Consider the following 15,152-nt stretch of genomic DNA (forward strand, 5'->3'; position numbering starts at 1 on the left):
GATTCCCTTGAGTCAAAAATAAAGCAAAAACCAGATCCAGTTCTTTACAGTGCCACCAAATATATTGAAAATCTGGACAGTACAAGTGATTTTCCATAATCCTGCTGACAAACAGGCTGACAAAGAAACAAAGAAAACCAACAAACTAAATTGAGAACATAACCTCCTTTGAGGTTATCAGCGTGATTAAATCCTAGCTTGGTAAAATATCTGATTTCACATTAAACTGGGAGACAATTAGTAATGTAGTTGGATGTAAACCTAACCCACATTATTTCCCATCTTTCTTCAAAGATTGGATTTTTTTCTAGCAAGATCCTTTAATTTGGAGTTGATCAAGACATAACATTTGACCAATTCCTTGTGAGTTGAAGAAATGATCATTCAGTCCTATTATCAGACTTGTTAAATGCATCCACACATTACCACTTAAACAGTATGTCATTAATCCATTCAGCAAAGCACGCTAGATCTCAATAACAAAGAGCACAGTAAACAGCTGTCATTTACTGATCTGGTGTAACTTACAATATGTGAGTGATGGTATATTTTGTGAACAAGTGGTTTATGTCAATCAATAAGTTGTGAGTGCAAACAAAATGAATGCTGAAGCCCAGAATCACTCACAACACGAAGTGTCATCCACAACAGTGGATCTTGTCTTTTCCAATTTAAGGTGACTGTAAGACTTTATGCTTTGAACATTAGGTTCAATGAAACGATACACCGTCCCATTGCTTCAGCAGGAGTGGGAGCAGGATCACTTGAGCAGCTAATGAAAGCTGACATAGGGATTGAATCAGTATTCATGAATTTGCCATGTAGCTGACATGAAGATATTGTTTAGGTGTTGCCAACGCTAAATAAATGAGCACTAAATTGCTTCCGTGTGTTCTTGTTGAAGTGATCGCACGCAGGGGTTGAATCGGGCTGGGCCTGACAACAATGTTCATTTGTTCAAAAATGCTTTCAAATGTGTGCTCTGCTCATAGTAAAAGCTGCTGCAATTCAAATTAAGCACTTACTAATCTAACAGCCAGACACCAGCCAGTGTTAGAAAGGTTTTCAGTTGACTTTTGGCAAGCCGTCAACTGCGCTTTGCAACCGCCATAGTAGGTCAGGTTGGACATGTCAAAAAATATGAAAAAAGTACTTTTAAAGTATGTTAAAAATATAATCAAACAAAATCACAATATACATTTTATCTTAAATATCAGAAAAATTAAATGTTGTCCAAAATATAAAGGAATAGATATTGTTTAGTAGGTCGAATTAAAAAAAAAAACATTGTATGTCGAAAATTCGGCTACTGTATATCACATCACTATCCTACTAAACTATCATATGCTTTTTTTTTACTATACTACTGTATGAGGTTTTTAATGATACTTTCAACAGAGACTATACTATATATTTTTTTCTGATGTTTCCGACATACAGTTTCTGGACATATTTTGGACAGCTTGATCAAAGAAGGTGTTTCCCGTCAATACGTTTTATTAGTGGATTTCCAGTTTAAATAAGTCTGAAAGTTGTAATCACCATCTCAGCATATTTTTTCCTCCACTGTTGCACAATATAAATGTGTTGTTATTTTAAAGCAAGTATCTGTTGTCCATATTTAGGGGAAGTTGACGGAAACCCAAGAATATAATTTGTCTTGGCAGGCCTCTCTAGGCAACCAGTTGCTACTGCCTTCTGCCTTTGTAGACGGGAAGACAGAAACAAATGTACACTCCTTATGGATGCAGTCACTCAGAATAACCGAGCGAGACCATTTATAAACACTACTTCCTGTTGGACAGCGTGTTTCAAATCAAGTCCATGAGAGCAATGGTTATCTTTAGTTTTTTTCAGATGTGGTGAGGTACGCTGACTTCATGTGCTGGAAGTATTGCAGCTGAATGTAAATTGATCCTTTGCTGAAAACATGCAGGTGTTGAGATTTGATAAAGCTACAGATAGCTATTCAGCTGGGATGTTGCATGTTTCCCAGCCCGTTGCTGACAGTCATTCTTCCTCTCTGCGTGATTGAGAGACAGCTTCTCCGCTGCCAACAAACACAAATGACTTCCTCCCCTTCTCATTGTGTTGATGAGGTTCTGAAAAGGTGCATCGTATTGAGTAGCCAGAGTAAACTAAGCCCTGATTGCTCGGGGGTTGAAACGCTTCCATGTGAGCTGATCAGACGTCCCCCAGCAACGCTCAGTTAAAGCACAGCTCCACATTAAACCGGAGCTGTGAAACAGTTTGACTTGTGCAAATATCATTCATACGTAAAAAATGATCACGCTGTTAGTAATGTTTTCCTTTTTATGGAATCCGTGGCACCGAAGGTTATTTTACAACTGGGATTTCTTTGCTTTTAAACAGATTGTGGAGTATGCCTTATATAAAACTCCCCACACACAGTGCGTGAAAAAAATCTGTAAATTTTAAACGTCAAATGAAATGGTTTAACTCAAGAAAAGCTGTGCGAGGCGTCGAGCTGTCAGCAGATGTGGCAGAAAGACTACAAGAGATTTTCTGCTTGCGAGGGAAGACAATTCTCGACTTCTTTAGTGGTTTTCTTCAGTGGTGTGCTTTACGCCAGACCAGAGCAAGGACACTGGTTTGGCTGGTTCTTAGGACAGGATGAACATTTGTATTAGTTTAGGATTTCATGCATCATTAGAAAATGGACTGTATTTATCCACAGCGCTCTGCCAGTAGAACAGAAGTGAGTTTCTTCCCTTTCCACATAAAACAGCATCATTTACTGTAACATGGCTCCTTTTGTGCTTGTGTTTTAGCATCTCTGCACACAATACGGCTGACAAACAGCAAATTAAGAGCGCCAGAGCAAACTCGTGAAAAATGTGATCATTTGGAGAGGAAATTAAAACAACAAACGTAAATAAATAAACAATTCAATTCCTCCAAAGACTTAATTCTTCCACATTTCCAACACCACAGCGGCTAATTATAGCCTTAAGTCAGGCGCTTTGATGCATTTTCCCTCAGCAGGAATCCCTGGCTTTTCTTTTCCTGGAAGTGCTTTTCCGTCAGTCCTGAGGTAAACTGCCCGACGGCACACAGCAGGCTCTGATCACTCCGAGCATATAGTGCATTTATATCTGTGTGTTAGTTTATGTGCATCCAAGAGACACAAAGGAATGACCCCATACTATGTTGGTTAAATGTCACAAGAACATTTAAAGCCACAAGCAACCCTCGCATGCTCTTTGCAGAACATGTGCGCCTGTACAGCTACAATAATACCTTCAATGGTTAACGTTGTGCACTCTCTTGTGGTGTGGTGCTCCACGTCTGACATTGGCAGGCCTGCTGCGTGTGTGCAGCGCGAGCCCAACATCAACAGCGAAGGAGGAGAAACCACCCCGAGTGTCGGCAGACCGCTGCTGTTGGGCCTGCTGCTGTCACACTCAAATGCACGAAACCGTAAACTTGTCTAGCCTTTGTGAAATTCTTGGGAGGGAAGGAGCAGAGGGGGGTTGGGGTGTTCATGCAGGGGTGGAAGTGTATACCCTGGGCACTGCCGTTTCCTTTTGGCTCACTTCCCGGTCTGTCTGTTGGAGCCCACACCCCGACCAGGCATCCAGCTTCACATGCGAAGAAGTGAGAATGTATAGCGGGGGGTTCACTCTGGGGCTAAAAAGGGTTTCTGTGAGCAGTGACGCAGCTCTACAGCGCTTCTATTAAAGTCCACCCACGGTGACATATGACATCCAGACATGCAAGAAATAATTGTTTTCACTGATGGTCCCCGGTGATGCCTCATCCATGTATGAGGCTCCTTGTCTCCGTGGACCGCCGCTCATGTGTTTCCCATCAGGAAAGTCTGTGGTTACCTTCCTGATTTTGCTGGACTGGAAAAACATAGCTAATATGGTGTGATCTGGAAAAAGCTTTGATGCAGGGGCTTTACAAATAAACCTCCAATGCCATATGGTTTGCATTCATCTCTTAATTTATTTCCTATAAATGTCTATTGAATATTCTGCGGAGCCAACATGTGTGTGTGTGTGTAACCAGACTTGGAAAACAGAAGGCTGGGGAGAGCAGTTTGTGGTAAAGTGTGATTATTATGATTTGTCTGTTTTCTCCGCACTGCATGATAGATGGGTTGGAATGTCGTTCCAGAGCAAGCAAACAAGAAAACATGCAAACAATTCCCCTCTGAGCTCACCTCACCGTGCCAGGTCCAACACAAGGAGCATTCCTCTCACAGAGCAATTAAATCGTAATGATTGTACGCTTCACGATGACTCATCAACCGACAGACTTTTCCCCATGAAGTTTGGTATTGAGTTACCACCGGCAGAGAAGTCAACAGACAGCAGGCGTCCAACGGTGGAGGACATGGAAGTCTTTTCCAAACGCAGCAGACTTTCCTACGTCGGCTTCCAGCGCTGTGAAGATATAAGTTGATTCATGTGGGAGGCTACAGGGAGACCAACATTGGTCATCAGCAGCTGCTTGTGTGGGTATCAGATATATACAAACACCAGTGGTGGAAAGAAAATGAAAGTACATTTAGTATGCACTGTACAGAAGTGACATTTTGAGGTTCTTGTACTTGAGTATTTCTATTTTCTGCAACTTTATAGTTCAACTCCACAGCAATTCAGAAACATACTGTATATTGTTTTTACTTTTTTGAAGCGGTAAGGCAGAGAGTTATGTGAAGTTAAGATATGAATGATATCGTTTTTGGCCAAAGACATCAAATCTTATGCCAAAATAACTTCAACCGTTATGATTAATACGTTTCAGAAGCGTATAGAGTTTCAGAAGCACAGCAACTATATATACTGATATACATCCCAAGTTAATAATTGTAAGTCATGTTCATGTTCAATTATAATAATACAATACCCAACAATTCAAAGAAAGAGAAAAGGAATGTCATATGCACAAACAATACTGTTGAATATAGAATTATTTGTAAATAAGTTTTAAACATTATAACCAAATATCAGGCAAGTCTGTTTGATTTATTTTGGTGCTTATACTTTTGTAGTTGTACTTGTTATAGTAATACACTGTAGTATCAATAAATGTACTTTTTCTACTTTTTCCACCACTGTAAAACACACAGAGCATTTTGTTTTCTTATTTTTCCCCAAGGAACAAACAAGTCAAATGTCCTTTACACAGTCATGGTCAACAGCAAACTAACAATAGACACATTTTCCACTTGCTTGACCTTTTCCATGATGATGCGTTTAATCTCTGCAGCTCAGCAAAAACAGCCTGCTTTTCTGCCCGCTAATATATTAGAAATGCATCATGAGATGTGAATACTGTATACGAACAAACAAAACCAGATCAGAGTGAGTGTGCCGAACACAAAACAGACGCCTCAGAGAATGTGTCACATGCCATTTGGTGGACAATTTCAGTCAAAATGAGACATTTTTTGCACAATTGAGGCTTCTGGCAGTGTTAGCGCCCCGCTGTGCTGTATACAGAGCAGTGAGCTATTAAAGGATGCACTTGCAGCATGTGACACTTAGCAGCACATGGTAAATATGAACCAGACAGAATATTCATGCCTATCCCTCCGGCCCCACCAAATGCATTTTAGTCCGAGATAGTGGAGTCCCGTATTTACTTTCAGCGGGATGAGAGGAGGAGAGGCTATAATCACTGATTGAAATGTAAATGTGAGGTAGCTAACTGAAGTATTAGGGCCGGCAAGCGAGCGAAGTGGAGATATGAATTACAATCTGTCCGACACATTTTTCTCATCGGACATTATGTAAATGGAAGTATAAGTGACTGGTAGTATTTGAAACCAAAATCGATGCAGGAGGCGATAAGCGAGAGTGGTTGACAGAGTGGTTGTGGATATCCGCAGATATTTCAAATTCAGGGATGATAATTTGATCATGCAAAGTATATTCATTACATAAGGGCCCCTGCATGCTAATAGAAGATATTCTATGAAGTTAATATTGACTAAAGTTGTTCATTTAAAACTAGATTTTCTAATCAAGGGGCGTTTTTCTGATGTAGGATTTTCCAATTTGAACTGATAAAAGTCATATTTGATGAGGAATCAAAACGTATTCATGCCAAATTGACTAGATTATGGGTTCTGTCAAAGAACTCTGAAAACTCTCAGAATCAAACAAATGTTTCCTTTGCTTTGATTATTTTTCACTGCAGATAGTAGCCTACCCCTGTTAGTGTAAATTAAGCTCTTAACTGAATAGAGCGCCAATAGAGCAATTTCTTTTCTCATAATAGCAAGCCATACTAGCTAGCCATGCTAACTAGCCATGCTAACTAGCCACACTAGCTTTTTAGCCATTGCCAGCAGAGTCAGTTGATAACAACGCATTACGCTGTATCTTGCACATACAACCACTGTAGCAACATGTCCACAATACACAGTTTTAAAGTACTGTGTGTAGATGAGACAAAGTAAGACAGAATAGCTAGCAAAAGACTTTATAACTACAGCTCTTACTTAAAGTTGATGTGTGTGGCAGCCATCTTGGATTTTGCAGTCAGGTTTGCGATGTTCTTGGGACTTTCAAAGTAGGCAATCTGTCTTCTGGAGCATAACAATTGAAATGTTCATCTTGTAAATCTGAAAGTACGAGTTTCCAGTTCAAATGGGACATACCATTAGACCTCTTTGGAAGAATCGGGAACCTGTCATATTCAACCCAGTCTCACGGGTTGATTCACCAACACGATTTCCCCATTTTTTTTGTGTCACACAGAACGATTTTAAAAGCAATGTAAATAATAACAAATTAGAAGGAAAAAAATATTTAAAAAATACAGATTTCAGTATTCTGAGGCTCTTTGCCCCATTTCTTTTCCTCGCGGACGGCAAAAAAAGTCAGACATTATACAATTTAAAATAAAAACAATAATCGTGGCTTGATATTGAGTAAGAACATGTTTTTATGAACCACACAGCTTCTGGTCTTCCAAGACCCGACCGGACAAAAAGACGTGGTGCAGGCACGAAACATACTACCAATAGAAATACATTGCTTTTAAAATCGTTGTGTGACACGAAAAAAATGGGAAAATCGTTTTGGTGAACACGAATCAATAGATTAAATGTATTTCGTGACTATTACACGAAATGCCGTGAGACTGGGTTGTCATATTAGTTGTGGTATAGTAGAAGGCCTTTCTTTTATTACACAAAAAGAGATTAACGTTAGTTTTATGATTCAACTTTGAGGACACACATTAAACAAAGTCTTACGCTGACCAGAAATAACATCAAAGTGAAGCTTGACAGTTTTATCTTTTTCCTCTTGTTTAGAAATGGAGTGGCCTTGACAGCAGGGGGGGAGGGGTTAATCGGGTGGACCGGCCCGGTCTGCACCCAGCCCAGTTCCCCGTCTGTAAACAATAGGGGTGTGGATTAGTTTGGAAACAATGTGTTTATTTAAAAAGCCCACTTCCTGTATGGACTCAGAAAGTCTCCCATTAATTTTATTGGCGGCGGCTCCAGTTCTGAAAATCATTGTTTAGAGGGGGGAAAAATACAAAACACACAAGGAAAAAAAGCAACGCTCTTGGTTCCTGTGTGATAGGACGACAGCATTAATAGAATTGGTGCTAGCTGTTTGTGTTTTTGTAATCATCTGGAAGGATCTTACAGTAGGTTCAGAGGAAAAACAACATATGAGGAAACATTTGGATGTTTTTGTTGAGACTGCTCTGGCATTAGCTCGCTGCTTCGTGCTCTACGTGTAAAGATGTGATTTTCACGATTAAAAAAAGAAAAGAAAAAGAAAGCCAAACAGTTTTTCTGCTTAGTCTAAACTGCCACGAGCGGTCTGCAGAATCAGCCTGCAGGGGCTGAGATTCAGCTGAGGGCTCTGGAGCCCAGGAGCGACGCCCACCCTCCCTAACTGCCCAAAGCCACATCCTGTCCAAAAGGAAAAGACTTGCACTTTCTCCTCAGGAGGAACACATGCATTAATGTAATCTCAATTACCCATAAAGCAGTCCTGCAGCAGCACTCACACCTCGCAGACGCATCCTGTCGTACACATGCGCTTCAACTTTAGCTCGTCTCATTGCTGCTGTGGAAACTTTGAGGCCTCCTGAGCAGGAAACAAACAAAAAAACTCCTGATGTGCTGTCACGCCAATCCAATGTTACGACACTGAGTAGCCCTGGTGGAGTTTATTTCTGAGACTGACAGATATGAGGGGGGATGAAAAGGCATTAAGAATAAGCAGTGCAACCTTAGCCCATCCAGACGCGTGCTCAGAGGCCAGAGAGTAACAGGTAAACTCGGGGGAGGGTGGTTAAGCCCTAGTTAGGCATGTAAATCCCACCCTTTACAGGCAAAGCGCTCCAGTAGATCCCTGTCAATTTCCTGCAGCTGTGCTCGGGCGGATTTACATGAATACACTCTATCACTGGCGCTTAGCCTCCTGTGTTATGCATTCACTTTTTTTTGGTCGGATTCTAAAATTGGTCTTTTTTTTTCTGTACTGTTTTTTTGTCTTCTGTAAAGAAAGAACGGTTTTATTTACGAGCCACCCGGCATGCCTGCTTTTGTAAATTGACTCCTCAGTTTTGTCCGCGGGCCAGGCACAAGAAGGTTAGCTGCCTGTTTCCCGATAAGCTGGCAGAACCTATCAACTCCGGCAAGAAGATAGTGCTCTGTATTTCTGTCATGCTTTATCATCAGCTGGGGTGAAACTAAACCGGTGTTAAGCGAGAGTAGAGGGACCATTTCCCTGGATTACAGGCGTCAACTTTAATTTCAAAGACCAATGGTGTATCCAGGGAAGGTGCAGGCTTCGCTTGCCACAGATTGGCAGCGGGCTCCTGATAAGGACCCGACAGCGTTGTTCGCATTCACCACGGGGGCCCATTGATCTCCGAGTCGCTGGTTCATTTCATAAAATACAAGGCGAATGGTGTTGGAGCGGCAGTGTGGCTCCCTATTCACCAGACACACTGCGTCCTGTGCCAAGTTGTCTGGGCTCTGTGCTGTGGCGAACAGGAAACGCGCCGCAGGAAGACGGGGTATTTGTCAGGAGTCATTAAGGAAAGGAGGTGGCAGTTCAAGCTTTTTTCTTATAGAAAACAGTGCTGTGCGCTTTAGATGAAAAACTGTTTTTTTTTGTACAAGAAAGCCGAGTCAGGTTACAGACAAAGTTTTATTCCTTCGCTCACACCGTACAGTAGGCTTAAAGATATCATTTGCAGTATCAACGCTTTGCTCGCCATCTGAGAGGAAAATTCATATCAACATATTGAGCACTTATTCATATTGAAATGTCTGCCCGCTTATTTTTTGTTATCACAAAACCGAATTTATGAAAAGCATAATCACAACATGAGGGCCCTCTTATTTTATTATCAGTGGGTGTTATTATTAGAAAACCATTTCAAATGATATGTCACATGGGAACAAATATCATTTACAAACCACTAATGACTTGCAAACACTCCTCTAGCCTCCGGTGCAGAGTGACGCCGGCTCACAGTGTGTGCTCGCCTCTCTGCGGGGACGTGCAGTGGGACGTCGCACGCTTTCAGAATCAAACAGAATAAACAGGAAGACCTCTCTCTTCCAGCGTAGGCCACGACGAGGCACTAACACATTAATTCTTAAAAATCTGCCCATTTAAACCTGTCATTACGGCGGCCGTCTAATGGTTTTAAGGTGTGTGTTTGTTGCAAAAATTCAAATGAGACACTAAAATATGTACATATTCTCTGCAGAGATGGATTAGGTTTTGGATATTAATAATTAAGCAGGCATTATTATTATTACACTTTACATCTTCTGGGTGGATCAAACTCACCTCTCACTGCTGGACTGCTAATAATGAGTCATCAATAAAACATGCTCATAATGTCAGGGAGACACTTGTGTAGATGCACGGTTCTAATTTTACACTTTGGTCATTAGTTCAGGGCGGCGTGAATGCATCGGAGCGGGCTGCAGAGGTGGCCTGATGTGGCCTGACAGACCGTGCATCAAACCCTTCATTAATGTTAATCATCTTGAAATTGTGAATAACCAAATCTGGGCACCTATATGCAAATATTTAAAGCATTTTACTTTTTAATGGAAAAGGTGTTTTTGTTTCCAGCACTATCATTTGCATAGAAATTGTGTCTATTGTGCCGTGCTCCTTTAACCTCGGCTCGGCCTGAACGAGCACTGGATCTACTGGAGTGTAAATGAATAGATAAATGCAAACGGACAGAAAAGAAAAAATCCTATTGCTTGCTAAAGTTTCCCCTCTTCCAGTCAGAAATCATGCCAGGTGTTGGACTTGAAACTTTCCGAAATTTCCCAGAGCTGTAATGAGATACTAAGAAAAGCAGAGAGCAGAGAAAAGAGAGCCAGACATAATAAGTTAATGCAAATTGTAACTAGTTAAGCACAGCAAAATAATATGATACCATTGTCTGAGGCAGATTGATATTATAACGTTAGCATGTGCAAATAATCACATTTTCTCCCTGATACAATTACATTATTTGTTATGGTTGTATCATACACCAATAAAAGCAAACATCATATTAGGATTCATGGCACTTTTCGCATTGCGTTATCAATATGTGGGAATAATTGTCTGCTGAGAGATTAAATTACATTATTGTGTATCTTTTTCATGCCTAATAAATAATGATGGATGGCTCTTATTTTCATCACCACCTGCAACCATTTTGTCTTCTTCCCCCTGCAAGTTAAAAATGAGAGAAGAAATAAAAGGAGGAGAGTGAGGAACCTCGAGCGATACGAGCCCGGAGGTTTGTGTCGCTGAAGTTTCTCTGTCTGATCAAGGCGGAGAAACGGCAAATATTATCCGTATAGACACCCTAAAAGTCAACATGCCACTATTTATTAATTGATACATCTTCTGGCAAACATACACCTTACATGTTGAATAACTGATTGACAAGGAAAAGCCCTACAGGGGATTATATCGTGACTTTATCAAATGTGGTTTATTTAAACTGCAGCATATTACAAACAGAACAAGTCTCATGACAAACACCTTAGAAAAACACGACATAACTGCGTGTTTGGTGTCTTTTTTTTCAGGTAACACAGCAGAATTTGTGAGCATCTGATATGTTTTATTCTAATACTAACTGATCCGACAGATACAAATATGAAAAGTATGCCAATAATAATAGGTGAAAAGTATCAAGAAATATGGTAATGAATGGTTTACATATCATCAAATGATCAAAGTGGCTAGCAGTTAAACTGATCTCTCTAAAATATTCTATTTAGCTACAAAGTTAGTTATTTAAATACATCCCACAGTAATGTTAGTAAGGCTATATCAATGTGTAAACCCTGGGCCAAGGTAAATACTGTACTGCATAATACTGTATATAGGGATAACTGATGAGTTTGGAAGGGCTTCTATACATTGTCACAGTTGTTATTGGATGATGTAGAAATTCAAAATCTTTATTTCATGAAAAGGTTAAAGGTTTTAAAATAATTTGAGTAAAATACAATTTTTAAGATCAATCTTTAATCTTTCTATGTGATCTGAGTCCCACTCCTTGAAAAGTCCATGTTATTTCAAATTATTGCAATTTCGAAAAAACACAAATCAAACCAGGCAAGAACCAATTACAAAATTAAAATCTGAATTGTAAATCCTTATCAAAACCATTGTGAGACTCATGATGACCTTGTGGTGATTTTAGAAGAAGAGAAAGCCACATGTGTTGAGATGTGTGATTATTAGAGTACAATATATGATTAAATGTTATCCTGAAATAATCCACAGTGTTCCAACTTTAAATAAGTAATACAATTAAAAATCATTACAGCCTTTTTCTGCTTCCACACCTGAGTGAAGTGAACCTTCAGCAGCTTGTTTTCCATTCCTGACAAACGTCCGAGATAAAGCTGCTGTGTGGCCACAACTCATTTACAATTCTCTTTCTTTTGCATAACCTTACATTTAATCACTTCATTTGCACTTTGTGGAGATAAGAGAATTGATTAGCCACCACTCTCCAGGAGGCTTCATGTTGACTTTACCTTTTTTCCTTCCAGTCCACCAATCTAAGCTGTCAATACCTGAAACTCCTGTTGCATGCGATGCATTTGTTGGCGCCCTGTTATGCAGCGATAAAACAAGGTAAGGGCATTATAGTCCCCCCACCAGTTAATTGGCATCAGAGAGAGAAATGCTGTTATAACTTCATAACTTCTTAAGTCATGCCTTGTGCACAGCAAGACGTACGGCGTGGTAAAAATTTACATTTTAATGAAATATTTGAATAAGCACTTGAAATTCACTCTACCAGGTCTCCCGGTTCTAAAACCAACATTTCATGTTTGTGTTTTGAATGGCAGCGTCAGAGAAATTAGCATGCCAGTCATACAGATTAGGAGGGCATCAGTGTAAAGTCACAGGCTTTCTCAATCAAGGTTCACTGCAGGTAAACACTACCCATGACATGTTTAAATGATAGCTTTTTTTTTTAAAGAAAGCCGGAGAGAAAAGCTTTCACAGGGAGAGGAGAGAAAGGCCGTATAGGAATCAGAGCAGTGAAAAGAAATTCAGAGGCTATCTGCAGTTTACAATGATGCACTTCCTTTTAACTCAATCTGTCAGAGAACCACACAACTACAATTTAAATTTCCACATGAGTGAAGCTTATGAATTTAAATATAATGAAAGCTTGTGTATTATGTGCAGCAAGAAAATACGGGTTATGTAGTCATGTAGAAAATCTGTGACCTTTTCATGTATGTAGTTGTAGGGGGTTGTACAGCTACCCACAATGCGCTGGTTGTGTTGTTACTTGAAATATAATAGTTTGTTTTAAAGAAATAGAGTGGCATTTTGTTATTGATGCTTATTTGCTTTCTTTTTGAGAGTTTTGTGCATTTGCTTGATTTTGACTCAACTCACTTTTAGCAGCTTTTCTCTATTTCATTTTCTGCTGCGATTAGTAGCGATACCCGGCAAGGTTATGTGAGATTAAACGCGGGATTCTTAGCTGATTGTCATTGTGACGCTATGTGAAACTGCCAACAACGGGACGGTAACAGAACCTTTTCCTCTAAAGAGAGGTACGTCTACACTTCCTCAATTTTATGGTGTATCGTACGTAGTACTATATTCCAGCTACCCATTGAGTTTAGTTCGGATATTTCAAAGTCACGGGTTTGTGCAAAACATGCCATGAACCTCAACAGAGGCAAAACCAAAAGAAGTTAATATCCACACATTTTGCTAAAGGAAAACCAAGAAAAATAACCAGTTGAGTTGATAAGGGCAGAAGAAATGTGGCAAATCAATAAAGCTACAGCCGGTTAGCTTAACTTGGCACAAAGACCAGAAACAGCTGGAAGGAGCTAGCATGCTCTTTATAAAAACTGTCAAATCTTCCTACCAGTGGCGGACTGGCCATCGGGACGTTGGGCCGGTACTGAAGTGGGCCGGTTGGACGATGTGGGCCAGTCGGATAAGTCACTAGCACCCCCACCCCGTCGACAATTTACTAGCGGTATTTACTTGCGGTACCGAGGTGGCCGGCGGTACCGGTCGAGAGTCCCGGGCTGTTTTTTAGTCCCAGTCCACCCCTGCTTCCTACCATCACCTCTGATGCTACCAAGCGAATATGCTATAGCTCGATTTTTGCTAACTTTGAAAAAGCACCAGGCATGCATAGCGAAACTAACCAGCTGCAGGCGTTAGCTTAATTTAGCATACAGGTAAGAGTGCCATTGATGTTCTAATCTAACTATGAGCAACACATCCTGTTATAACACCAAAATGTTGAAATACACTTTATAAAATCAATTAGCCTATTCTACTTAAAATGTTATTTCAGTCTTTAAACATTAACTCCAACATGCAGGTTGCCTGAAACCAGACAATAAACAGTAGCTTGTTTTGGTTCGACTCTCTTATCCTCATCTGATCAGAGATCTATCATCTCTTTTAGAAAGGGTCCCAGCAGCACACACTTCTTTGTTAATTCACTATGACACAAAGTGCGAGAGCGAGGCACAATTATTCATGTTGTTTTGCATCTCTTCAATAATTCAGACAAAACATTTCTGATAGTAATGTAGGATGCTGGCACAATGAGTGCAGGTCAGGCAGAGAGTGCAGTTCACAATGGGAGTCACTTTGTTTACAGCGGACCTGAGGCTCTGCACACCTGCTCCACACCACCGGGTAAAGAGATCATGCAGTATTATAAACTAATGAAAGTATGTCTTACAAACAAGTCTCAAGCCTTTTTGACTCGATTTTCTCCAGTATCAAATCTATGGTATATTTTCAATACAGTTTGCAAGGGAGTAAACTATGAGAACGCTGAACTGCTCAAAATCACTCTTCCAAATCTTGCTTAAAAGGGATAAGCTGGCGATGTTTTATATTTTGTTCCAAGCTCCTAATACTGCACTGAAACTTTTATTCTTGTAAATATGTACCTGTCTTATTTGATTTGATCTTGTTATATTATATTTTGTGGGTAAAATTAAGCATTTTTATCACATAATGTAAGTTACGTGCTAAACGTGACTTAAAGGTGGGGTAGGTAATTTCGGAGAAACCAGCTCGAGTGCGCTAGAATTTAAAAATACACAACCGGTGAAAATCTGCCACTTCCTTACAGAGCCCCTCCTCCAACACACACGAACGCGCACATGACCAATGAGGGCACGAGATAAGTTTGTGCACAGATGGAAGGCTGACAGGCAGGTAGGCCATCCAGTTATTTTAGCCGGGCCGGCTAAAATGATTGGTCGTGCTTTTTACAGTACTACGGCTTCCACAGATGACATTTATTAATGGATTTTTTGTCAAAGCACTTAATATATTCATTGCTATCGGGATGTTAAGAGCATTCCAGGGAATATAACAAAAAGTGTATCTCGAGCCGGTTTCTCAAACTTACCTACCCCACCTTTAAGTGAATATGTTTCTTAATGAAATTTGTAATATCCAAACAATAACTTGGTTTCCCATCGTGTAAGTCCTGTCTTTTTTTTGACGCATTTGTTGCTACTACATCATCTGACTTGCTCCTTTTTCACAATCATAATTCTTACGGCCACTAGAGGCAGTCCTGAAGTGCCCGAGTAAATCTACGATCGTACATGGAGCATCATAGATTGAAGAGTAGAGCCAAGCAGGGGCTGG

This window comes from Trematomus bernacchii, unplaced genomic scaffold, assembly GCF_902827165.1.
Source record: "Trematomus bernacchii unplaced genomic scaffold, fTreBer1.1, whole genome shotgun sequence".
Taxonomy (NCBI): Eukaryota; Metazoa; Chordata; class Actinopteri; order Perciformes; family Nototheniidae; genus Trematomus; species Trematomus bernacchii.